The sequence below is a fragment of the Balaenoptera physalus genome (assembly GCF_965194825.1).
Source record: "Balaenoptera physalus genome assembly, chromosome: 5".
NCBI lineage: Eukaryota > Metazoa > Chordata > Mammalia > Artiodactyla > Balaenopteridae > Balaenoptera > Balaenoptera physalus.
Window position 1 is genome coordinate 29,765,007 of NC_138884.1, and position 24,777 is coordinate 29,789,783.

The following is a 24,777-nucleotide window of genomic DNA, read 5'->3' on the forward strand; positions in this document are numbered from 1 at the left end:
TGGCCTCTCTTGTTGCTGAGCACAGGCTCCAGACGCGCAGGCTCAGTAGTTGTGGCTCACGGGCCTAGTTGCTCGGGGGCATGTGGGATCTTCCCAGACCAGGGCTCGAACCCGTGTCCCCTGCATTGGCAGGCAGATTCTCAACCACTGCGCCACCAGGGAAGCCCAAACTGGCATTTTTTTGAGACTGGCCTAGCAGAGTGTAAAACTAAAGGCCAGAAAGCAGTTAAGAAGCTACTCTGAGAGCCCCAAGGCTGGATGATGGACTTAAGAGAGTTGAAGAAAACTGGAGAGGATGAGAATGAACTGTTTGCATACATCTAAATCGAGTATCTATTTTAAATTTTAAATTAAATTAAAATGTCAGTCCCTCAGGTACACTAACCACATTTTACATGGTCAGCGGCCTCATTTAAGCGGTCAGTGGCTACCATAATGAACAGTACAACCCTAAAAAATAGTGATGAACCACACTGGTGGTAAACTACATCTTATAATTTTATGCTTCCTTCCCATCCTAACTAACCATCATCTGGATACCCTTATAAAAAATTAAATACATGTCTATTCTCTATGAAATAAATGAAAATGTTTAAGAAAAAACTTCTGGGTATCCATCTTCCTGGAAATTTCAGGCTCAGTTCTATGTAGAGAATGGACCATATATGACTTCTGAAAGGGGAACTTGTAACAATATTAAAGACTTCCCTATTATTAAGGCCACAGAGCAATAGACTTATTTTAATGCTGCTCCTGTTGACCACTTATTAAACAGTCTGTCCACGGCTATAAGAAAGGAAATAACTCATAATGTTTACTTGCCCTTTTAGAACATCTTGTCTTCTTTTTAAGTTTATTTTTACTCCTTGGGCTCTGTCCTCTACTTCCTAGCACTGACCCTAGTTTATTTAAACAGACAATAATAGAAGTGAATATTTTTCAGGATGTCTGCCTTGTGGTATGTGACCTTGCTACCTCACAATATTCCAGTAGAGCGCACTGCTGCCATTCAGTTTCTCCAGGATCATCTATACTTGGCTAATTCCCAGGCACATGTTTATAAATACTATTCATGCTGTAATTTTGACAGCTTATACTTCCTGAGAACTTCATCATTTTCAGGTGTGAAGGACAGGTTTGACCTTAATTTGGTTCTGTCTGGAGCAGTTTGTTCTTAAACATGGTCCAGAGTTAATGAGGAAAATATTAAAATCTAGGTTCAAAACATGGACAAGTAATTTGCTGTTGTAATTGATGGTACACTCCTGTATGTCTCTGCTGAAGAGTTTCTTGCCTTGGATAATTTCTACACTCTCAGCTTTCGGTAATAATAGAAGTAACTGCATAATCAAACCAGCCAATGGTCAGAGACAGGTTTATTACTTTCTTCACCCATGGCTAAGATGAACACAAAAGAAAATTAATAATAATGGTAATAATACAAAACTTGCCTCTCAATCTCTACTGCCCTCCCCTGAATCCCGACAAAATAGTATTGGGGAAAAATTCCAAGCTAAACTAAGAATCTTGCTTTGGGAACTGATTGCCCAGAATATTCTATTGTGTCTTCAGCCAGGACACTGGCTGCTGATATAAACAGGTCAGCAATTGTCTGGAACAGTTTTTGAATATTCCACTATCCCTTGTTGGAACATCATGGGTAGACATAAGTATGCAAAGGGCTGAGTTTGTGTTAAATACTAGAGACAAAATAATAGATTGGCTGCCATCTGGCAAATAAATTCTCTTCCCAGATCTACTATTGACTCAGAACAAGTGCCTTAAACAATCCACATCTCTATTTTCTAGGCAACGCAGTGTCAGTTAACAACACCTAGTACCCTGGAGGCGTGGTTTTGAAGAAGAACAATGAGAGTAATAGTATTTTTTATAAAAAGGATCTTCATTTTTAAAAAAAGTATGATTACAGTTGGCAAGACTTCAGTGATAACCCCAAGCCTCACATTATTCAATTACTTTACTCTTTCCATAGAAATTTAAGAGAGCTGCTAACAAGGAACCACATGACTATTCTCCTCTGGTACACCATTTCTAAGTGGGGAGGTGGTTTTAATTTTCATACTTTAAATAAATTGATTGATGTAATTTTTTGCCATTTCAGTTTCCAACAAAAAGGTATGTTTAACACAATCTTCATTGAAGTGTCGAGTACATGAAGACAGCCTATTTTTAATTTTGTATATTTGGGGATATGACTGTCTGCAAATAGATTGAATTCCCTCTAAAAGAATTCCTTCACCTTTGCATCCCAATGTCTACCGTATCATCTGACATTTAGTAGGCACTAAATAGATGCACATGAAACTGAACACAAGGTCGTGTTAGGCAGGGTCATTTTCCGAGAGCTGAGAATTTTGAATCTTGAAGAAGTTGATAGACCTAATTGGTCAAGAAGTGTCTGGATGGTATGTCAAGGAGAAAGCATGCATGAGGATAAGTGGATGGAAGTACTTCATGCTTTGGGGGATGTGCGCCCAACCAAGACCCTGGGCATAACTGGGTCGAGAATTGACATCCCACCCAAGGTGAACAAATTAGATTTCCTTCCTAGAAATTTGGAATTAGGACTTATAGATAATAGTAATTCTATACTAAAGTAATGTATATCTATTATATTATATTGTATTATATTGTATCCTATTAGAATTTATAATTTATATATAAGAATTATATATATATATATAATATACAATTTATATATAAGAATTTATATATATAGCACTTCAAATGACAGAGTAAGATAATGTGTAAAAATTTCCATTTGGGTAGAGTAGGCACTAGATTTTTTATTAAATGGGGAAAAAGTATTTGGCTCAGTTGTGCCTTAATCTGTTTAATTACAAGGCAGAGTCAAAATCCATAGGGAAAGAGTAGTAATTTTTTAGCAATTTTAGTTATCTTTAAACTCGTGTGGCTTCTGTTTGGCACTTATTTGATTCTTGGACTCTTAGACTTTTAGAATCGTACATTGTTGTAGCCCCTATTTAATTTGCTTAGATGTTCTGCCCATGAATTTTCTGAGTAGGTACAACTACTTTCTTTAGTAAGTTTAACCTGGTCTTCCACATAGAAAGAGACAACGTGGAGTAGGCCGGGCCTGAGGCCAGGTTTAGATCTTCCCTGTGCTTGAGGATGGAATGACAATTTCTTACCGACTAGCTGAACTGCTGAGAAGAAAGAAAAAAGGAGTGGGGAGAGGAAAAGGAAACAAGGAAGGAACAAGAGATTGGGGTGGCAGGCTTGAGAATTGCTGCTGGATTTTTATGATTTTACTTTATAGCTTAAGGTGCAGTTTTATGCAAAATATTATTTAATAGTTTTAATGATAATTGAGAATTGGTCTAATGATATACATAATTATTGGTTGATATAAATATCTTGTAGTATGCATGTGGTAGGAACCTAAATCGATCAACTCGAAAACTTGAATGATTAGTCTTTCTTTAAGCAGCTGCCACTGCTGAGGGCACTGCTGCAGCCACGACCTCAAAGGGCTGTTGTGAGGCAGGGCGGTGGGCGGTATAGTCCTGTCTCCAAGGACAGATGTTAAGAGAAGCTAGAATCCAGGATCCAAGAAGGATAGGCTTGCAAAGGGAGTGACGCCCTCCTTTGCCATTCTCTCTTTCCTACCTATTCCCCAATCTCTGGCCTTCCCCATCTTGCAGTGGTAGATCTAACAAACACACTGTCACTTAAGTCAAGATACCTTTTATTAAAAATCCCCACGGTTTTGGTCTTCCTAAGAACTCACAATTCTGAAACTAGGGAGACAAGAGGCAAAGGCAGGATTGTCTAGTTTTATCACTGTTTTTAACTGTCAATTTTAGGACACTGCTAGAACCCAAAGCAAAATGTTCACGGAAATCCATCAGTGGATTCAGGTATATGCTAGTTTTAATTCTTATTTACACTGGCCTGTGATTATTTATCTGGAAAAAATGAAATGCTCCAGTTGTCGAGATCAAGAAAGAATTTTTCAAAACCAAAGAAAAAAATAAACGTGAGGCAAAGATCTTTTCAGAATTGTCTGTGCTGATTGTGTAAATGATAGTCCAGAAGTAAAAAGGAGCCCTGAAAAATCACAGATTAGGGAAAGTTAAGGATTACTCAATAACTATATTTAATTTACTACCATTTGTGATATATAATTATGTTTTCAGCAAATATATTTACAATATCGCTGGAGGAATACACAATAAACTGTTAGCATTAATGTTTCCAGGGAGAGAACTGGGCAGGGGGTGGTGGGTAGAGATAGAAGGAAGACTTGTTTTTTACAGTATTTTTTTTGGTATTTTTTTGAATTTTGTATCATGTAATTGTATTTTTTCAATTTTTTCTAAAGAAATAACCATTTATCTAACCAGACAGTAAGTGTAAATACATTCTGATCACTGGTGTAAAGTGTTTTTAATCAATAGTGCCTCTCCATTCTATGACTTTTTGGTTAGACCTTTTAAAAACATCAATGTTTAGGGAGGTCTTAAGTGTGTTTACAATAGAGATAATTCTGTTCTATTAGCCTTATGCTAAGGGAAGAAATAATAAGGTAGTTACTATAATAGCCTTGGCATGAATTGGCAAAACAATGGTATCAGGCTGAATTGGTACTGGCAACAGAAAAAAGGAAATAAATGAGGAAAATGAGTATTGAGGCCAGTTTTTAAATCAGCTGGCCCTTGAAACTCTGAATTCTGACATCCTTAAAGGCATTGCCATTCTCCTGTGACCTGAAAGGGTACATTATCTTTAGAGGTTTGAATCTCACGGAGTCACAGATACTCTAAGAAAAAGCCCCAATTGTGTGAAGAATACCCTACTAATATAACTTGCTAATGAGAATTTTCTCTCTCCTGCTGCCCTGTACAAAACTTACTTTTTAGACTGGAAAATTTCAAAGATACAAAAAGATAAGATGTATGAGGAACGTTCATATACCTGTCACTCACCTTCCCTCCGCCTTGGGATTATTTTGAAGAAATCCCAGGCATCGTTTCATCCTTAAATATATCCATTTGTACCACTAAATCCTAAGAATTCTTTCTAAAATAAACTTAACCAGAATAACATGGTCACACCTAAAAAATTAACAATAGTTTCTTAACATCATGAAATTTCAGTCAGCATCCAGATTTCCGGAATTGTCTTAGAATGTTTTGTTTTTTACATTACTTAGAACAATTTCTGTTAGAATGTTTTAATCAGAATCCAAATATGGTCCCTACATTTCAATTGACTCACATGTGCCTCCTCAGACTTTTTAAGTCTATGGGTTTCCCTCTCATCTCTTCCTCTTATTTTCCTCGCAAATTTTGTTGTTTTCATTGTTGAATAAACCAACAGCCTTGTTCTATAATTTCCCATAGAGAATATCCTTCTAGGGGCTACAATCAAATTACCATTTTAAAGGCACTTAGAATAGTTACTTACTGTATGGTTATGCCTCTAACTTCATACAGAGTTAAGTTCATGTGTCTTTTATTTGATTTCTATTTTTAGGAATTGTTTTTAAATTTAATTTTTTATTTTATAATTATGTAAAGTATATACATGATTTCAAAATCAAAACTACAAAACAAGGTATACACAAAGAAGATCAACTTCTATCCCTTTCCCCATCCTACTACTTCTCCCATTAGTAACCATTTTGTTTAATTTCATAGTCTATCCTCCTGTTGTTGATTTTTAAAGCTGTGTATATATTTGTATCCATTCCTTAGATAAATGGTAGCACACTGCACCTGCTTTTATTCACCTAATTTTTTTTTTTTAATTTTTATTTATTTATGGCTGTGTGTTGGGTCTTCGTTTCATGCGAGGGCTTTCTCTAGTTGCGGCAAGCGGGGGCCACTCTTCATCGCGGTGCGCGGGCCTCCCACCATCGCGGCCTCTCCTGTTGCGGAGCACAGGCTCCAGACGCGCAGGCTCAGCAATTGTGGCTCATGGGCCCAGTTGCTCCGCGGCATGTGGGATCCTCCCAGACCAGGGCGCAAACCCGCGTCCCCTGCATTGGCAGGCAGACTCTCAACCGCTGCGCCACCAGGGAAGCCCTCACCTAATTTTTTAAAAAGTACCTATATCCTGGAGATCGCTCTATAGTGGTAAGAGAACTAGTCCTTCCTCCCTTTTAGAGCTAGAATCATCCCATTTTGTGGATGGACGATGGCTCATTAGTTCTCACTGGCGGCCACTGAGTCGCTTGCCCGCTGCCCTGTTGTGAAGTGTTAACCTGCTCACGGTCATGCGCACTGCGGAGGCTGTCGGGTTCCACTGTCTTTCCACGAACACCAGAGGTACTGGCAGGGCTTCTGATTCCTGTCATCCCTTCTCAGCTGCCCTCTATTTCTCAGCGTTCTCCTTCCTCTGTGGAAGGCTTTATCTTCCTCTCTGTTCTCCTACCCTCTCTTGTTCTGTATCGTCCTCACTTCACTCTGGGGGGCGGGGGGACCATTCTCTGCAATATCTTCAAGGACCTTATGTCTCCTCCTTTCTCTCTTGGTAGAAGTTCAAAGGAGCTCTTTATGGTCCTTCAGAAACCTTATTATTTTGATAAAATGAGTGGGCATTCAGGCAGTGTCACCGTGGAGGAAACCTCCTCACAAAATAAAACCCTTGGTTCCAGCACTTCCTGGTTTCTGAGAACATAAATCACTAAGCATTCTCATTTCAAACTTTTCTAGCCGCAGCCGTCCAGTAAGTACCAAAGGCACCACCACGCCTCAAAGGTGCCACTATGGAAAGGACATCTTGTGGGTCCTCCTCTGAAATTCACTGACAACCAGGAGGATTTCTACAACAATCCACTAACAATTAAATGTGATTGTGTTTGCAGAGAGATTGGCCTTGCTGAGAGCTAGAGCAGGACTTCTGAACACCGGCCTTGAAGGGCAGGGTTAAGAAAACAAAGGAAGAACTAAGAACCAGAAAAGGGTTAGGGTGGGAGGGAGGCTACACAAGACAAGTCATGACTACTTCAGAGTCTCTCCCTATTAGCCTTGACCTCCCTGATCCCCCAAACACACATTCGAGGCAGATCTGGACCTGCCCCCTCATTCATTCATTCATTCATTCATTCATGCATCCCCTCCTTCTTTACACGAGTATTAGCACACCCTGCACATTGTTCTATCATTGGTTTTTTAACTCAACAATAACTCAGATTTTTTAAATATTAAAATGAAAAATGCTTTCTTATTTTTTATAGCTGCCTAGTATTCTATTGTAAGCGTATATCATAATTTATTTAACTAGACCTCTAGTCATTAACATTTAGGTTATTTTCAATAGTCTGCTAGCACAAACAATGACAATACCTTGAACAGACACCATTTTGCCTGTCAAAAGTATACCTGCCATCTAAATTCCTAAAATTGGAACTACGGGCTCAAAGGGCATATGCGTTTGTCATTGTGATAGGCACTAGTCAACGACCCTCTATGAAAGCTAGAAAATTTGCCCTCCCAACCACTGTATGGCAGGGCCTGTTTCCCCCACGCTTGCCAGCATCATGTGGTATCTAACTTTTTTATTCTATCCTGTCTGATAGCTTGTAAAATGGTGTCTTGGTGTAATTGCCATTTTCATTTCTCTTATTGTGAGAGAGGTTCAGCATCTGTTCATGTGCTTGGTGTCTTATGTATTATGGAATGTTTTGTTCACATTTTTTGCCCATTTTTCTATTGGGTTCTTTATAAACTGGTTGGAACTCTTCTATTAGGGACAGAGCCCTTTGTGATTTGAGTTGTGATTATTTTTCCCATATTAATCTTTTCATCCATATTTTTATCTTACTCATGGTGTTTTTGTCATGCACATGTTGATTTTTTTAAATGCAGCAAAATGTAACAATAGTTTTCTATGGCTTGTAGATTTTGTGTCTCAGTTAAAAAGAGCTGGTGAAGAAGAAAATTGACTGTGCCTTGAAAACGTTCAGTAAGTCTTGAGGAAAAGAAATATTTAAAAGACTGAGAAACACTGGCAGATTATGGGGAGTTCAGAAAGCCCCACCTTCAAAGTGTTGCCATAATACAAGTCTAGGGGAAGGGCCACGCCTGTTCTTGTGCCAGTTTCGGGCAGGGATAGAAACTGTCAAGGAACTGAAGACTAGGGTTTTTTTCTAGTTGATCTATAGCACACGTAAGGTAAATTGGATAAAGTGCACCAGCCTTAAGTACACAGTTCAATAAATTCTCACACACATATATTTCCTGTGTAACTACCATCCAGATCAAGATACCATGAATGCCAAGTTCTCGATCACCTGGCTAATGGAGGAAGAAGAGATGCTTAGTTCTGAGGGTTAGAGAAATGTGTCCTTAGCGCAACAGAGTGGGAGGAGGAAACAGAATGAAGGTCGATGGACAAGAGTCAAACAAGTATACATGGGAGTAGCCCACTTCAGTCTGATCTCAGGGCCTGAGGGTCCTCCCTGAATTCTCATCATGTTAGAATTTATTCACCTGGAAGAAAAGAAAAGGCTACTGTGCATCCCAAAAGCAGGAGAGGGTGGCTGAGATGTCATCTCAGGCCCACATCTTATTGTGGACAAAATAAAGATAACTCAACAGAAGTAGATTGAAGTGTGGCTTCCATGTTAGAGAGGATGAGGGTTGAAGATAAACATTCAGGAGAACTGACTTACGGTATTGAGCCAGCATTTGCTCCTTTCTTCTTTAACTTTGTCATCCTCGACTCTGCTCAGGTGGTCCAACCAAAATCTCCAGGGGGATGAAGGAAGGGCAAGGTAGCAACCAAAATAGGCCAAAGTGAAGGCTAGGCACAGACCAAACCCTCATTCACCTCCCACTTTCGACTGCTATTCTTCCCATACAATGACAAGAAAAATTCTTCTCCAGTCCGCCCTACACTAGGTACACATTCAACTCTCTAGAGGCATCTGTTAAGGGGGAAACTCCCTCATCCTGAAGTTTCCTTCCATATGTGCCAGTCCTGGCCTCTCTCCATTCTACCATGGAATTCATTTAAAGAATGGCTTAGTCTGAGTGGGAAATTTGAGAAAGATAAACTGTGCATGCCTGGCTCAGCTCCTTCCTTTCTTTCTCCTGGGGTTGGAGCTTCAGTGGGAAAGGCATTCCCCTGCTGCTTTTCCAGGTGTGGGCTCTTCCTGCAATGTGGGAAGGGCTGCCCTGGTCCAGAACTTTTATAATTGATGGAAAAAGTTCCTCTTCCTGGAGTACATTAAACAAGGCTTTCAGCTCTCAGAGCAAGCCATCTACCCCAAGTTGGCCTTTACTACTAATAAGTAACCTTTGAATCTCCCACCAGCCTTACTCCTTGCCTTATTCCCCAATTCGTTCAGAAACTGGATGGGAAAGAGGGGTTCCACTGATTGGTAGCCCAACATCACCTTCTTTGGACTGCGATTAGTTCCAAACAATATACCTACACTTCTGTTTCCTGATGTGTCAGTTTTCCGAGTAGCTGTTGATCTTATTTCATAAATAATGAGGGATCTAGCTCATAACTTAGCTCCTTTCCCTCCAAGAACTTGTTAACCTTTTTTTATGTTAACTCTACTACTGGTGATTTTTGTAACTTTAAAGAACTGTGTCTTCTGTTCGTTAATCCATCTACTTCAGATTGTACTGCTCAACTCTCTAATTTATAAAATGAGGAATTAACTCCCTCCATTTTGTTCCAACTCTCCTCCTGTACCACCTTCCAGCTTACCAGCTCTACCTTTAATTTTTACACTTCTAAAATTTATAATATTTTTATTTTATGTAATTTACATACATGTGCATACATGCAATTATAATTAAATGTACTAAGATCTGTCTAAAGGCTGAATCTTGAAAACTGAAAAACGGAAAACTTGAATATATAAAATATTATCGTAAAGGAAATGCTGTTCTCTGCAGAACAAAGGGGGTCTTTGGACCCACAACAAGTGAAAAATAATCCTATGTCGATAAGCTGTGCTGCTTGAAGGAACCTTTTCCAATGTCAAGGTCAAATGGCTATTCTTTTCTTACATTCCATCAGTTGCTCAATATCATGCCACATTTTTTGTTGGCTTTATTTTTAGACAGTGAGTTTTATACAGATGATTGTTTTATGCCATTGTATTAGTCCGCTTGGGCTTCCATAACAAAACACCACAGACTGGGTGGCTTAAACAATAGACACTGATTTTCTCACGGTTCTGGAGGCTGGAAATCCAAGATCAAGGTGTCAGCAGGGTTGACTTCTGGTAAGATCTTTCTTCCTGGCTTGCAGACAGCCACTTTCTCACTGTGTCCTCACATGGCCTTTCCTCTGTGCATGGGTGGAGAGAGAAAGACCGCTGGTGAGATCTTGCTCTTCTTAGGAGGACACCAGTCCTATAGGACTAGGGCCCCACCTTTAGGACCTCATTTAACCTTCATTACCTTCTTAAAGACTCCATTTCCAAATACATTAAAGACTCCATTTCCAAATACAATCACACTGGGGGTTAGGGTTTCAACACATGAATTTTGGAAGGACACAAATTCAGCTCACGACACCCATGTTTATTCAAAATCTATTTAGTAAATACTACAATAAGTACTCCCTTATGTCTATAAACAGAGAAAAGGGGGCTTCCCTGGTGGCGCAGTGGTTGAGAATCTGCCTGCCAATGCAGGGGACATGGGTTCGAGCCCTGGTCTGGGAAGATCCCACATGCCGCGGAGCAACTAGGCCCGTGAGCCACAATTGCTGAGCCTGTGCGTCTGGAGCCTGTGCTCCGCAACAAGAGAGGCCGCGACAGTGAGAGGCCCGCGCACCGCGATGAAGAGTGGCCCCCGCTCGCCGCAACTGGAGAAAGCCCTCGCACAGAAACGAAGACCCAATACAGCCATAAATAAATAAATAAATAAATAAATAAATAAATAAATAAATAAAAACCAGAGAAAAGTATCCTCTACCAAGTGTCTAGACACTCACCTGAGGATGCTCTAAAACTAAAACATGGGCTTATCTGCTCTAGAAAATATGCATCAAATTATAAAATTCCAAATTACGCTTGTCCTCAGAGAAAGCCCAGATTCTTATCTAAGGCCTAGAGCTGCCCAGTAGACGATCTAGGATGGGGTAATTGTTCCTAAAGACACTGAGGACTACGCTCTTGCCCCAGCTTCCTCCCTCCATCACTCCCACGTCCTAGCAAAAGTGAGTGATAGGTACTCTGACCTACATCAAGGAATGAAGAGGCGATGGCTCAGGTGAGCATCATACAGTGAAAGGCATCTTCAATACCCGTTTGTCCAGAGTTCCTCGTCTCCCAGTTGAGAAAACTAAAACCCAGAAAATCTGGATGATGTTGTAAGTCCAAATTATACAGCAAGGTATACTTTAGAGCCCAAGGCTTCCGGCATTTCATTCTGTGTCCTGTCCATGAAACCATGATGCTTTTCAATTCCCCGCAAGGGGCTTGACGGACTCTGGAATTCAGGGAAGATGCCTGATTGTTCTGGATAAATATCCATTCAACCCTGAGTAAGAACTGTAAATCGTGTCTCTGTTCCCAAATTTGATATCTAATTACTGTCAGGAGCTGAACTGGAGAAAGCTGAGCTGCCAGGTGTTAAGGCGGTCAATTAAGACAACAAGCCAAACAGAGAGTAACAATTAAGCCTTTATTCACTTACCGCAATAGTATAATCAACAGGCAAAACAGGAAAAAGCACTGGCTCCCAGTGTTCCATTTTCCCTCCCAAGAGCAGCTCCAGGCAAGGGTCAGATGTATCAGCACAGATTGGGGGATTGTCTCCCTGCCAGGGAAGCCCTGGGATGGGGATGGGGGTGGGGAGAGGGCAAGGAGTGGAAAAGTACTGTGTCAGAGTGTAGAAAAGTGACTGCAAGGCCCCTTGATAAGGAGGCCTCTGAACGGAGGTATTTGGACTTAGGAATGCAGTTGTATGTGAGCCTGGCCGCCCTGTGGGGAAGTGAATCTGACTATACCCCAGACTGTGCACCAAGTGTGGCGAGCGCAGCTCGCCCACAAAAGCCTGCCGGTTAAAGCCTTAACAATTGCCTATGGTCGGGCTTGAGGGATCACACGTGGGATTTTGGCCCGCAGCCTGACTCCTCAATTACATATGGTAACAGCACCTTTGCATATCCCTAGAAGTGTTTACAAAGAGTCTATAACTCTCTAGACATGACTTCTGCTTAAGGCATATTTTGATTATTACAGTTAACCGTAGTCAGAATAAAGCTGATCATCACCAAATTTTCTCCAGGGTGAAGACACCAAAGATACTATCATTGGACATTAGGATGCATTATTATGAGCGCTTTTCTGTGTTCAAATCCAGAGCTGGGCAAATTGCAAGAACTCACTCCGTAAATATAGGCGTATGTTTCTTCTTTTGTTTTGGTTATGTAAAGATTCAAATATAAATTAAAGGTCCATTATGGGGTGGGTTTTTTTTTTTTGGCCTGCATATATGACTTTTAAATTTACTTTCTAATCTTGTTACCCTGTTCCTTGTATATGGTTTTAATTGTAATCTCCTCAAATCTTTCTCGGTAGAAGTAATTTTGGTAGAAATAATCTCGGTAGAAATAAAGAAGATAATTTTGATAAAGATACTAAAGCTATGTCAACAGGTATGTATGGAGTAAAAAGTTGTGGCTGCTCCCTGATGAGATTTCATCCTAAAAAAAAAGATATTCCTGATAGTATATATGGACCCCCTTTCCTCTTCCTGCCGCCAGACCCCACCTGCTTCCCTGACCCTACACATTCCCTAAACTAGGACAGGAGGACCTGGAGAAAAAGAAAGGGAAAAGAGAAGAAATTCACAGCCTGTTTCCAATCATTTGGTAGAACTTTTCAAAGCGTGCTAAAGCCAATTTAGCTCTGGAAATGTGTCTTTTAAAAGGTTGGATATTGAACGTGGAAGGGAAATTGAACTGCAGAGCAAGATTGAAGTGTTGTGTGAAATTTCAGTAATTGTGCCCATTAACTGAGAAAATATTTGCTTAGGCTGTCTTTGCAGGACAGCCCCTGGGTTACAACAGAGCTGGAATGTGCTGGCCAGGGCGCTCCACGGCCATTTCCCCTACCACATTTGCAAAGCTGGAACGTCTCCAGCTTTGCCCTCCTATATTTAGTGTATTTACATACTGTCTTCCATTTAAATAAATAACACGCAGAATGTGAACAGGCTGGATTAAAGTAGAAATACACTGCGAGGGAGAGAAGAACCATTAAGCATCATCTTTCTCCTTCTCCCCAGCTGTGCCTCAGGCTTGGAGCAATATTTTTCCCTAGGTTTTAAAAAAAAATTATTATTATTATTATTTTTATTTGACATACAGTAAAATTAACTTTTTTCTTGGGGTACTGCCCTATGAGCTTTGTTTGTTGGTTTGGGTTTTTCAGAACACTTTGAATAGGCTTGGGTGGAAAAGATATTAAAATTAGTTCTTAATTTCCTAGTTTTTTCTGTTGGTTTAAGAAAACTCATAGGCATTATTCAAAAGTAGGGATCCAGTATTTCCTTTCCTCCTATTTTTTTGATAACTGATCTGAAAGTCTTCCCCACTCATTTTTTTCTCATTTTGTCTCCGCCCGCTCCCTGCGCAATTTTTTCTTTCTTCAATCCAGCTCAGTCTGCCTCTGTACGCAGGCAGCCAACGAGATACACACTGTAGAATCCATTTGGCCCGACTTGCTGTTTTCTATCTTCATGTTTGGACATAGAGAATAAAAATCTGGAAGCATAGGTTTTCCGTCTTCTGAAAAAAAGAATCCATGCTGTAATGATTGTCCTAAATCTTAAAAATGTGAGTTCCACTGGCCTATGCTATGAGGTTAATCACAGGTTCTTTATTTTTTTTTTTTTTCCTTATGAGTAGGTATATTCCCAATTTTATTCATAATTAAAGAAGTGGAGATTAAAACAATAAAATCCCATTTTCACTTAGTGGTGAATACTGGGCGTGGGCCAAGCTGAATCACAGGTTCTTTTGATTAGAGCCAAATCCCAGCTGCCCAAACGCCTCTTAGGCTGGAAATAGGCAGTGCTGTTGCCTGGATCCCAATTACTTTTCTGGCCCCCAGTCAGGAGATCTGACCACACCCACTCCCAACCCTGCCCTTCTCAGCACTGGTCAGAGTACCACCCTTTCAGTGTAAGGCAGGAAACAGAGCTTGAATGAAGTTAAAAGTCATATCTCAATGGCCTGAGACTCTCCATCAACCAGAACCACTAGTGGTCCCTGGTTTCCTTCTGGCCACTCTTTGGGACCACCATGAATACAGGGAAGGCTTCTGCCTCCTTTATTTGCGAATAGAAGTAAAATTACCCTCAGTGATATCTGGGTGAATTCTCTCTCCCCATTTACTAAGAAGGACAAAATATATACATGAAGTCATACATTTCCATCATTTACCCACAAGTATATTACTTAATATTTCTGAATATTTATATAATGTATTAGAATAAACTGTAGAATTATCCTTTTTAAAGGAAATTGCTACCGAACTTAGTCATAAGCAATGAGTCAGTCTCATCCCAGAAATCATTCAGAGGTAGCATATGAGCAAAGATAATGTGAACTTCTTCATGGAAATATGCCAAAAACAACATAGAGAATAAGAAACCTCTCCGGACTATTTTATGTCTAAATCTAAACAATAACAGAAATATGATAAACCACTGGCAAGAAGGGACATGAATGTGAGTGCTACTAAATGTTATCAATCCCAGTAAAACAACAACTTGCCAAGGCTGGAAGAGAAACTGTGCTTAACTTCTACTGCTACTAATAAAGAGGGGGAAGTTTGGATTTTCACACAGGAAGAAAGTGTATCCACATATGCGTGTGACACCAATTAGCAAGGAAGACAGAGAGTGTCATCCCTATATTAAGGGTCCCAGGAAGATGAGGTTCCCAGACAGGGCCTTGGACTCTATGCTCTTTCCTAATATGGAGAATCAGGTTTCTGTTCGGATCTGCCATCAGGACACCTATTATCCCACCAAGAATAATTGCCTTAGGCACAATGAGACACTTAACACAAAGAAACAAAGTGAAGAGCATCCAGTCTCAGATTTCAAGATCAAATCAAAGCAGTGAGATGAACAGGGCAGAGATTTCTGCTTGTTTTGTTTCCTGACGTGTCCCAGTACTTACAATGATTCTTGACACGTAGTAGGTGATCAATAAATATTTACTGAGTAAATGACTCTATGCAAGAATGAATTGGCAATGATTCAACATTACTCACACTGAGGGATAAACTATTCCTTGGTGTATGTAATCATTAGACATTTTGCAGAATGTTTTAGAAGTATAGTAGCCTCCTTTATTTGCCATTTAGTTACAAATTATTGTATCTAAGATGAATGTAAAGCAAGGGCATAAGTATAGTTCATTTTGTCTTTAATTCTACAAATAAATATTGTAGACCTACTGTGTGCAGACTGTTGTAACATATCAGAGTAAGAGCTCTTGCATGGAAAGCAAATCACAATATGAGACAAAACAGGAATGAAACACACAGAAGAGGATGAGCAGTGTTTGGACAGCATGAGAAAAAAAAATGACTCCTGTTTTAATCATCTGAGCCTTGATGAACAGTAACTAAAATCTCATATCAAAGATTCACCCTTTAGCTTTTGTAATTGATTATATAGATTGTATCAGGCAGAGTCTGGTCAAGAAAACAGAAACCACTATAGGTATGTCAAGCAGGAAGGGATTTAATACAGAGAATGAGAGCCCTTATACAAAACCACTGTAAGGGGGAGGAGAATAAGGGTCTGGGCAGCTCCTCATAGTATTCAGAAAATCAGGAAGTTCGAGGATCAGAGCAAACCTGAGCCAGTGATCTCAGCTTCCTATAGCACCAAAGTGGGTGATTTTCAAAAGAATACTGTACCTAGAAACGTCTGGCAAAACCTCATGTCTGCGCTTTGCCAAAGCTTACATGCTTGTCCACAACTGCTGAGTCAGTAATAGCTTCTCTTTTTATTCTGTTCTAAATCTCAAGGGGGGGGGGGTCCCATTCCTGGAACCTAAACTAGACACCTGATGACAAAGCAGTTTGGAAAATGTAGTTTCCAGGCTTCCAGACCCTATAATAGCTGCGGGGGGGTGGGGGGTGGAATAGATGGGAATTGGACGGTTGCTACCATCCCAACAGAAAAGCCAGCACAAAGATTTAGTCAAATGTAAATGGTTTTCATGTAGACTAAGTTCTTTCGAAGAGCTGTTGTTGTCATTGTCATCTTCCTAAAACTCTCAAGTTCAAGAATCCCTCTAGATACCGTCACAGAAAGATATGTGGATGAGATAGACCTTACTGCCTATTTGTTGTGTCGCAGAAGGGACAAAGCCTGGTGAGCAGCTTGCCTGTGGACTGCTTAGAGAATGATGTTTTAATAAAGCTTCATTTCCACCAGGTTGTGTTACTTGATGCAGTGAGAGGGCATAAAAGCTAGGGAGGAAAGGGCGGATGCTTTCAGGGAAGGTTTTGCCCAGGAGGGTTGAAAATTTAGTGGCATTTCTCTCAACAGAAGAGAAAGCAGTGTGCATTCAAGGCAACAGAAACAGCTTGTGATAAGCCTCTACTAGAATTTAACAGAAGGGGGAAAATGCGTCTCTCCTGACTGCGTTGCATGTTTTCTTGTATCCACTCAAGAGACTTTCATTACAAACCCTTTTTAAGTGAGTGATATCTGTTGAGAAAAATGGCATACTCAAGAAGTAGGGCTAAAGTGAAGATCAAGAGTGGAATAATATAATCATATTCCTCTTATTTAAAACAACACAAAACAGAAAATTCCTTCCATCAGCCCTCCCAACTGGAGCTCCCAGTTGAGGCCTCCTGGGTGGCATAAGGAAGAATGAGCCCAGATTGCTCACCTGCCCTCATGCTCTGGCCACTCCCTTGCTCTCACCGCATCTCTCCAGGAGGAAGCTTCCCTGGCCACCCAGGCTGTGAGCAATGTTCTGCTCTGGAAGGAATGCCCCTGGGACCAGGCTTATGGCCTCCTAAGTGGAGAGAAACACCCTGCCCTCCCTCTTCTGACCGTTTTCCTTGGGTTAGGGCGTGCTGAAAAATAAGACCAAGTATCAGGTTCCCATTTTGATCTGGAAACAAAGAAAAACACTCTTTTATCTTTTTCCCTCCAGTCCCTAGAGAGTTTTTCTTCTATAAGTGAAGTGGAAGTTCAGGCACCAAAAAGCCACCTAGGAAGATGACCTATGGCCAACCCAAGATCCATACCCCTTCCCTCCTGTAACTTAGCAGTAACTGTCCTGGGACCTCAGCTAAATCAACATGGCACAAGTTGTTCAAGGAGAGAAGAGAAGGGGTGAGAAAGCATATTAAGATTGTAAAGTTGCTTCTTCTTCACTGGGTTCCATTACTCAAGATGGGTAAAGATAAAGCACTCAGAGAACAAAATTACATTGAGAACCAGCCAAAGCCCTAGAATCCTTTTTACAAGGGAGGGAGAGGGAAGCGGGGGTGGGGGAGGATTTTCATTTTTCTTTAAGGGAAACTAAAATCTCTAATGTGAGAAAGACGAGATTTAGGGTTGCAAACACTTTCAAATACATTAGTAGCATATAGAAAAGACCGAAAATAAATTGATAGTATTTCTCTTTTCAGTGTGTTCACTTGTCCTCAGCTTGATGGGTGGTGGGCTTCAATTTATGCTTTTCCCCATTATATAGAATGCAATTAAGGAAGGATCACTACTAGACTAATCCTTTCCTTATATTAATCCTTTATAATAACGAATAACCAGTCATAGGGAAACGGATATTAACATTAAAAGGCTTAGTTAAACCCTAAAACTACAGGTTAACCCAACATAACTGCAGTTGTGTGACTGCAGGAAGACCTTTGCATGAAGCTTATAGATGAATGTGTTACAGAGACTTCCTATGCTCAATAAGCTCATCATGTGATAGTTTTAATTAAAAGTCTATCATGCTGCATGGCTAAACATATTGGCACAAACTGAACTCTCCCCAGATTAGAAAAAATATATATGAGGCCAAAAAACTATTGCATTATTTTCAGTAAGAGTTAGGCTCAAAATGAAAGATGGAAGTAAACATATTTTTTCTTTATCTCATTGACGAATATTCTCTGTCATCAGATTTTCCACCCCAGAAGCCTAGGTGAAATTATAAAACCTAGAAAAATGATAAAGGTTGGTAAAAATTCCAGCAGGTATATTTTCAAAGCCTGATTTTTAAGCTCCTCTCTCAAATAAATCTCTCAGTGTCACCACCGTCATAAAACATCTAACTGGAGAATTCCAAAGCAGCTGGTTTTTCCTGGGACAATGATGTATAAGGATCTCCAATAAAGCCTTTCCTAATATACTAGATGCATTCCTGAATCGTTGAATCATTACCATCAAAACAAAACTCAACACTCAGAGAAATATGCTTTTCTTCTATAGTCCCCCTACTCTTTCCATTTTTGACGATAACGTCACGATGCTTCCCAGCTTTAAATTTCTAGTGTTTTCCTACAGAAGCATTATTGAAATTTTATGGAGGACAGTTCTTCAGTGTTCAAGACAGTCTACAACACTGTAGGAGATTAGTATTCCTCGCCCTTCCTCATTAAATTGAGTAATATCTCCCAGTTATTCTGACATCACAAATTCTCTCTCACATTTCCAAACACCAAGAACCACTATACCTCAGACATATGTTTCTATATGGACACTGCTCTGTCTCACAGCCCCCCAAGGCAATTTACTTTCTTGTGGCTGGGACGCCAGACTTCTTACTCATAAGACCAAGGTTTCTCTCCAGGGTTGTATTCATCTCTGCTGAAGGCATGGTTCCTTCTAACAGGGGCCCATTCTTATCACTGAACATGGCCGTTGTTATGGAGTGTTTTCTTATCTTATTTAGAGATACAAATAAATATGGAAGTAGAATTTAATGTGTTCACTCCCAGGTCATCTCAGCCCAGCCCTGCCCTGCCCACACTCATTACATGTCAGTACTTCCTATCAGAAAGGACAAATGAAACTATTTTCTAAGTGTTGCTATTATACCAATTACATTCTTTTCAAGAAAAGGCCTATTAAATTCTGGTAGGAAGAACGACTTAAATTCTAGTAGGAGGAACTATTTTATTGAGATCTTTTCCAGGCAATATATGTGGTATGCCCTTGAAAAAAACCTCAGCCACATGAATGAACTTCAGAAGGCCCAGGAGAGAACTTCTTAGGCTCAGGAAACTTGCCAAGGATAAGAGATCAATAACCACCCAGTAGACCGCAGGGAGAAATTATGGATCAGGAAGAATGTAGGCCACTCTGATATCCCTTAGACCATATATCATCAATCCTGCTAAGGCCTTGGAGAACTTTTTCTGAACATTCATGTCCCTTGTGATGGTGGTCCTGTCAGTTCTCAGCTATAGACTCCTCAAGAGTTTTCCATCGCTCAGATTATTCAGCATAAGAACATAAAACAAGCAAATTTTTAAGTCCACATGAGGTTTGGAGTGAGGGAAAACTTTTTTTCTATGCACAGGTGATGATCTTGGCATGACACAATGCTTGGCATGAAGGATAAAACACATTGGAATAACATTGAAAAAATGAAAGAAATTACTCTCAATTCCACCTAACTCCAAAAACTATTTTTTAATTTTTTAATATACCTTCCAGATCTTAGCTATAATTACAATCATAGTTTACATATCACTAGGCATTGTGCTTTAAAAAAAAATGACAAACATTTTCTATATTCTTACCTTGCTTACATCATTATTATATCTAATGGTTGGATTGTAGGCTCTCTAGTTGATATATTGTAATTAACTACATTATCTTCTTATTGTTGAATATTTAATGTTTTTCTTTTTCAGTGTTTCTTTTTTCATATTACAGATAGAAACATCTGTCCTACATCTGTCAAAATATTTCCTTAGGAAAAATTCTCTAGCGTAGAATTACTTGGTCAAAGGACATGAATATCTTTGCAGCTTTCACTAAATGTTATCTCTTCTCTTTAAAAAGGAGATATGCCAATTTGAAATGCTCTTCGTTACATATTTTTATCTAAACTTTACTCTCACCTCAGGTGACATAAAATGCTAAATTCGAATTACATTCCCTAGGTTACCAGCAAGAGCATCTACCTTTGATTAAGCTATGCTCAAATTCTCTCATCTCTTTTTTGCAATTCTCTCTCAAAGCTAAGAGTATAATAGCAACAGTACTTTTTGAGTTGATTGTTGCTTTCATCCAGAGTTAAGTCAAAATGCAGAGGAATACTCAAGGAAGCAGAGGAAACAAATACTCTCTACACTTGGATGATCATTTTTCCTGACTTCCTCCTATGATATAAAAAAAAAAAACAACCCTCAAATATTTTGTGAAAAGCCTATGTAATAAGTTAATAAGCCGACATAAGAAGTTAATGCTTCTTTGGTTGCACAAAATAGAAATTTACTCTGGTTACCCAAAGGGGGAAAAGAATCTATAGGAAGTATACTAGTGAATCTAATGAAATTCAAGGAAGATCTGGGTCAGATGGTCTAACCTTAGGATACATTTTATTGCAAATAACCAAAATCTGACTGAGTGGCTTTAGAAAAAAAGACATTTAATTCTCCGACAAAATAACATTCCAGATATTCCAGGGCTGGTTCTGCCACTTAACAATGTCATCAAGGAGCCAGATCCTTTCCATCCTTTTATTTTACCAGCCTCTGTGTGCCAGTTATTCTTGTACTTGGTTGCCTCATGGTCACAAGATAGCTGCCTTAACACCAGGCTCTCAATTTAAAGGCAGGAAGCAGGGGGTGAGGATGGTGGCAATGGCAGAGAGAAACTTATTATTCTTTCTCTTTTTCTCAAGTAGCAATAAATATTTTATAGAAGACCCTCAGCAGACTTCCTACTATGTCTCATTAGACAGAACTGAGTTTATGATTATCATTGGATAGAACAGCATTAATAGGTTTATGATCATCCCTAGACTGGAATCTCATTTTTCATGAGCTTGAGGAATCGTCAGCTGACACCGGAGGGAAATTGTGGTGTTTGATCGTGGATAAGAATGGAAACTATGCCTCTTGATGAACAGCCAGAGTGTGTGCCTCATACAGGGACCAGGGAGTTTGTGGACCTTGCTTTCTCCTGATAATGGGTTTCCATTGGCAGGAAACTCTAATGTCTTTTTCCTCCTTCTCTCAAATGCCAAAGGTCTAAGAGAAAGACTCATTGGCTCTGCTTGGCCTATCAGGGAGAATCTCAAAGTGAAGGCACGGCTCTGGTGCCACCTCTGATGATTCCCAGGTGCAAAAGAGGAGAACATCAGTCCTCGAAAAAATGGGAATTGTCTTGACCTGGAAATAAACACGATGGACATCCCTTACATCTACGTTAAATGAAATACCATCAAAAGGTATTTACTGACTTCCTAACTTGTAGAAGGAATTGTACAGGACCCTGCAGGGATACAATCTATAAGCTTTGGTCCTCACCCCTGAAGAGACTATAATCTATTTGAGGAGAAGCCCGTGCAAATAGCATGATGGGGAGAAGATGAGAGCTAATTGTGAGGTAGAGACAATAAATGTTTTGACCCCAATAAGCTTTGTTGAAGATAATGGGATATAAACTACTTCATGTAGAGGAAGGAAAGGCCTGGAAATGTTTAATTCATCCAACCAAAATTCATGTAGTCAGCTCTGCCACAGCTCTTTCTTGGCTACCCCTGACCCCAGGGTCACAGCCTCTTCCGATGTTTATATCCCACCATTCTGGTGGCAAGGGCCAATCGTGTGGCCTTAGAGATTGCATCCAGAAATCCTGCTTTCCTCAGACAGCCTTCAACTTCAATTTCTCCACCTTCTCCTGCCTTCCTCAAGGTGTTCATTTTTAACTCCTTCATTCCTAGTCCCACACCCTCATTTTCTGAGTCATTAGTGAACACCCTAACTATTATTAGGGGCAAAGGTTTTAAAATCTTTTTTCTAGCCACAAAATAAGCACATCATATAAGATACAGTCAGCGACTCTGCTCCTGGTCTGCTGTGTGATAAACAGCAAGTCACCTAACCTTTCTGTGTTGAAGAAATCATTTAAAGAAAAGCAATATGATTTGCCTCTTTCCCACCTTTTCAATCAAGTTCCTGGTGAAAAATCAGTGAGGCAGCCCCAAAACACTTGACGATATTTTAGCAAAATATTTGATGAAAATGTGCAGTCTTTTTATAAGAAACTAACAGAGTTGAATTGGATTTGTTATATATTCTCTCTTCTTGAGAGAGTTAATAGCCCTTCAGTTGGAAAATCCAATTACCAAAGTTTATACAATTTCTCTTGGTCATTGGAGAAGTCAGTAATGCTATGAATCCAATTAAGAAAAAAAAAATGTTCACACCCTTAAATGAATTACAGTCGGCAGGACTAAGACCTAATTAGAAATGCTGTTACCATCTGAGATTACTTATGAGCCAAAACCAAACTGCTTAAACCAAAACAAAGTGACTTCCAACGGCCCTGGAATAGTATTTGGGTTGAAAATTTGGTTAATATTTTCGCTCCAGACTTAGCACCCAGATCTGGATCTACTATTATCCCACAGAGGTTCTTTTTAAATCACTGAATGCTATTCAGGACTTTCCGCAGGAAGTAGACCCTTAGTAACAGGAAGACTTTGTGAAATTTTCTCCTTTGAGGAAAAAGAATAGAAGTCAGGAAAAGGGGGATGCACTCTGGAGAAGGTATTTACATCTACCACACTGCATTATTTCCAGATGAGCTGAACACCACTTCCTGTGTAAAGCCTTCCTTGATCCCATAAATTGGTAATTAACTTCCCTGTGATGGTGACTACCAGGGCTGATCATTTTAATCTCTTCCTAGCATTTATTTGAATGACTTATACCACCATTAGTTATTTCCCCATGAATCTTCCTCACCAAAGTTCTAAGTTCTTGGGGAAACAACCAGTTCTTCCACATTTTGGACTCCTTCTCACCTTTACCAGTGTCTGGAATAGTTAATTATTATTATTTTTTTTACTTTTTTATTATTTATTTACTTTTTAAAATTGAAATATAGTTGATGTATAATACTATATGTTATAGGTGTACAATATAGTGATTCACAATTTTTAAAGGTTATACTCCATTTAAGGGTCTTCTTATAAAATATTTGCTATATTCCCTGTGCTGTACAATACATCATTGTAGCTTATTTTATACCTAATAGTTTGTTTATGGCCTATCTTTCCCACTAGAAAGTAAGCTTTGTAAGAGAAGGAACTTGGTTTACTCACTATTAGAAGAGTACACCGTAGAGAACCGACAGTGGAACAGTTAATTATTAAATAAGAACACCCACTGTGTGTCAGGCATTGTGTTAGCTACTGGAGAGAAAATGGATAGCAAAATTAGCACAGTTCTCTTCACCCATTGCTTAGAGTCTAGATGGATATGAGATATGATTGAATAAGCAATAACAGCAAAATGCCATGCATCCTGTGATTGGACTTGAGGTGTCCAGCGAGGGTTCATTTCGATGCCTGCATCATGAATACCCCAAGGGTGGTATTCCACAGGTAAAATGAAGTGTGGTTTGTTCAGTAGCATTCCATTGGAGGTTGAATATGAATTCTTGGGAAGCTGAGTAAGTTCAGATGTCAGTTCCTAGTCATTGAGAAGAATCATGCGAGCCTCACATCCAGATTATACATGCACTAAACTGAAGGGGCCCCAAGATATCTCGAGGCTTTGGGGTGAGGAGGAGGGAACTCTAGCTCCCCAACTCCCCACCTTTGCTGATTGTTCCTTTTAATGAATGTCTTTCTACATATTCCTAAAGTCAATCGTTTGCTTATGTGACCACGAGTATAAGCTCCATCATTCATGAAAAGCTCGATGAACCGGACCAGAAGATATCTCTTGCATGAAGGGAAGTGCAGGAAACTATGGAAACACACAACCAGAGCATTCAACCTAGTTTCAACACACATTCAGTCAAATTATGAATAAATGATTATCTTAAGAAAAATGGGGATTCAGATGAGAATCTAAGAAAATAAAAATGTAAATTGAAATTATGAATCATTCATTCAGCTGATAGTTATTGGACGACCTATTACATGTATATTATCTTATAACTATGAGATCTGTAGTTACTTTAGAGTTTGGGGACAGTTAAATCTGGTAAGTACTGAGGTTGCTGTTGCTTCCTAGAAACTCTGTCTGCAGCTTGGGTAAAGGTAAAGTTGGACAAGACAGAAAGGCAAATTCTCACTGCTCAGCACATCCTGTAGTTTTCTAAGATACTGTGAGCACAAAGAGTGTTCTGCCAGTTGTACAAACCTAGGCAAGGACAAAAAAAAAGGTTGCTTGGGGAAAATAATGTTTTGAGGCAAATGAAGGGACAATCTTCAGGAAATAAATTTATAAGAATTATTAAATTCTAAGCCAATGAGAAGTAACTCTTCCTTTACTTTAATTAATGTGTGTTTGTTGCATCAGACAGCTTTCTTCCCTCCATACCCCAGCCTAGCATCTTGAAGGAAGACAACAGAAGTCATAAAACACACATACACGGACTTCCAGTCTGGACCCAACGGCACAGAGTCATTTTTCTCCTGGTCAACTATACACTCTGGAAATGGCATGCAAGGCATCCAGAGGAGAACTCTGAGAAGTGGTGAGAAGAAGGTGAGCTGGTCTGGGACCCCAGGAGGAGAGGAACGGCACGGTGGTAGGACATCGTGCACCAACCATCTACCCAACAGAAGGTC

At 39.7% G+C, this 24,777-nt stretch overlaps 1 long non-coding RNA gene across 1 annotated transcript in view; it reads right to left on the reverse strand.

Annotated features, from left to right (window-relative positions):
- Positions 1-24,777, reverse strand: part of LOC309661623 — a 94,192-nt gene that overhangs the window by 12,682 nt on the left and 56,733 nt on the right. The window contains exons 2-3 of the long non-coding RNA XR_014264110.1: positions 6,077-10,299; positions 172-5,776 (exon numbers count right to left, since the gene is read on the reverse strand). This is a non-coding gene — a long non-coding RNA (uncharacterized lncRNA). The remainder of the gene's footprint in view (positions 1-171; positions 5,777-6,076; positions 10,300-24,777) is intronic.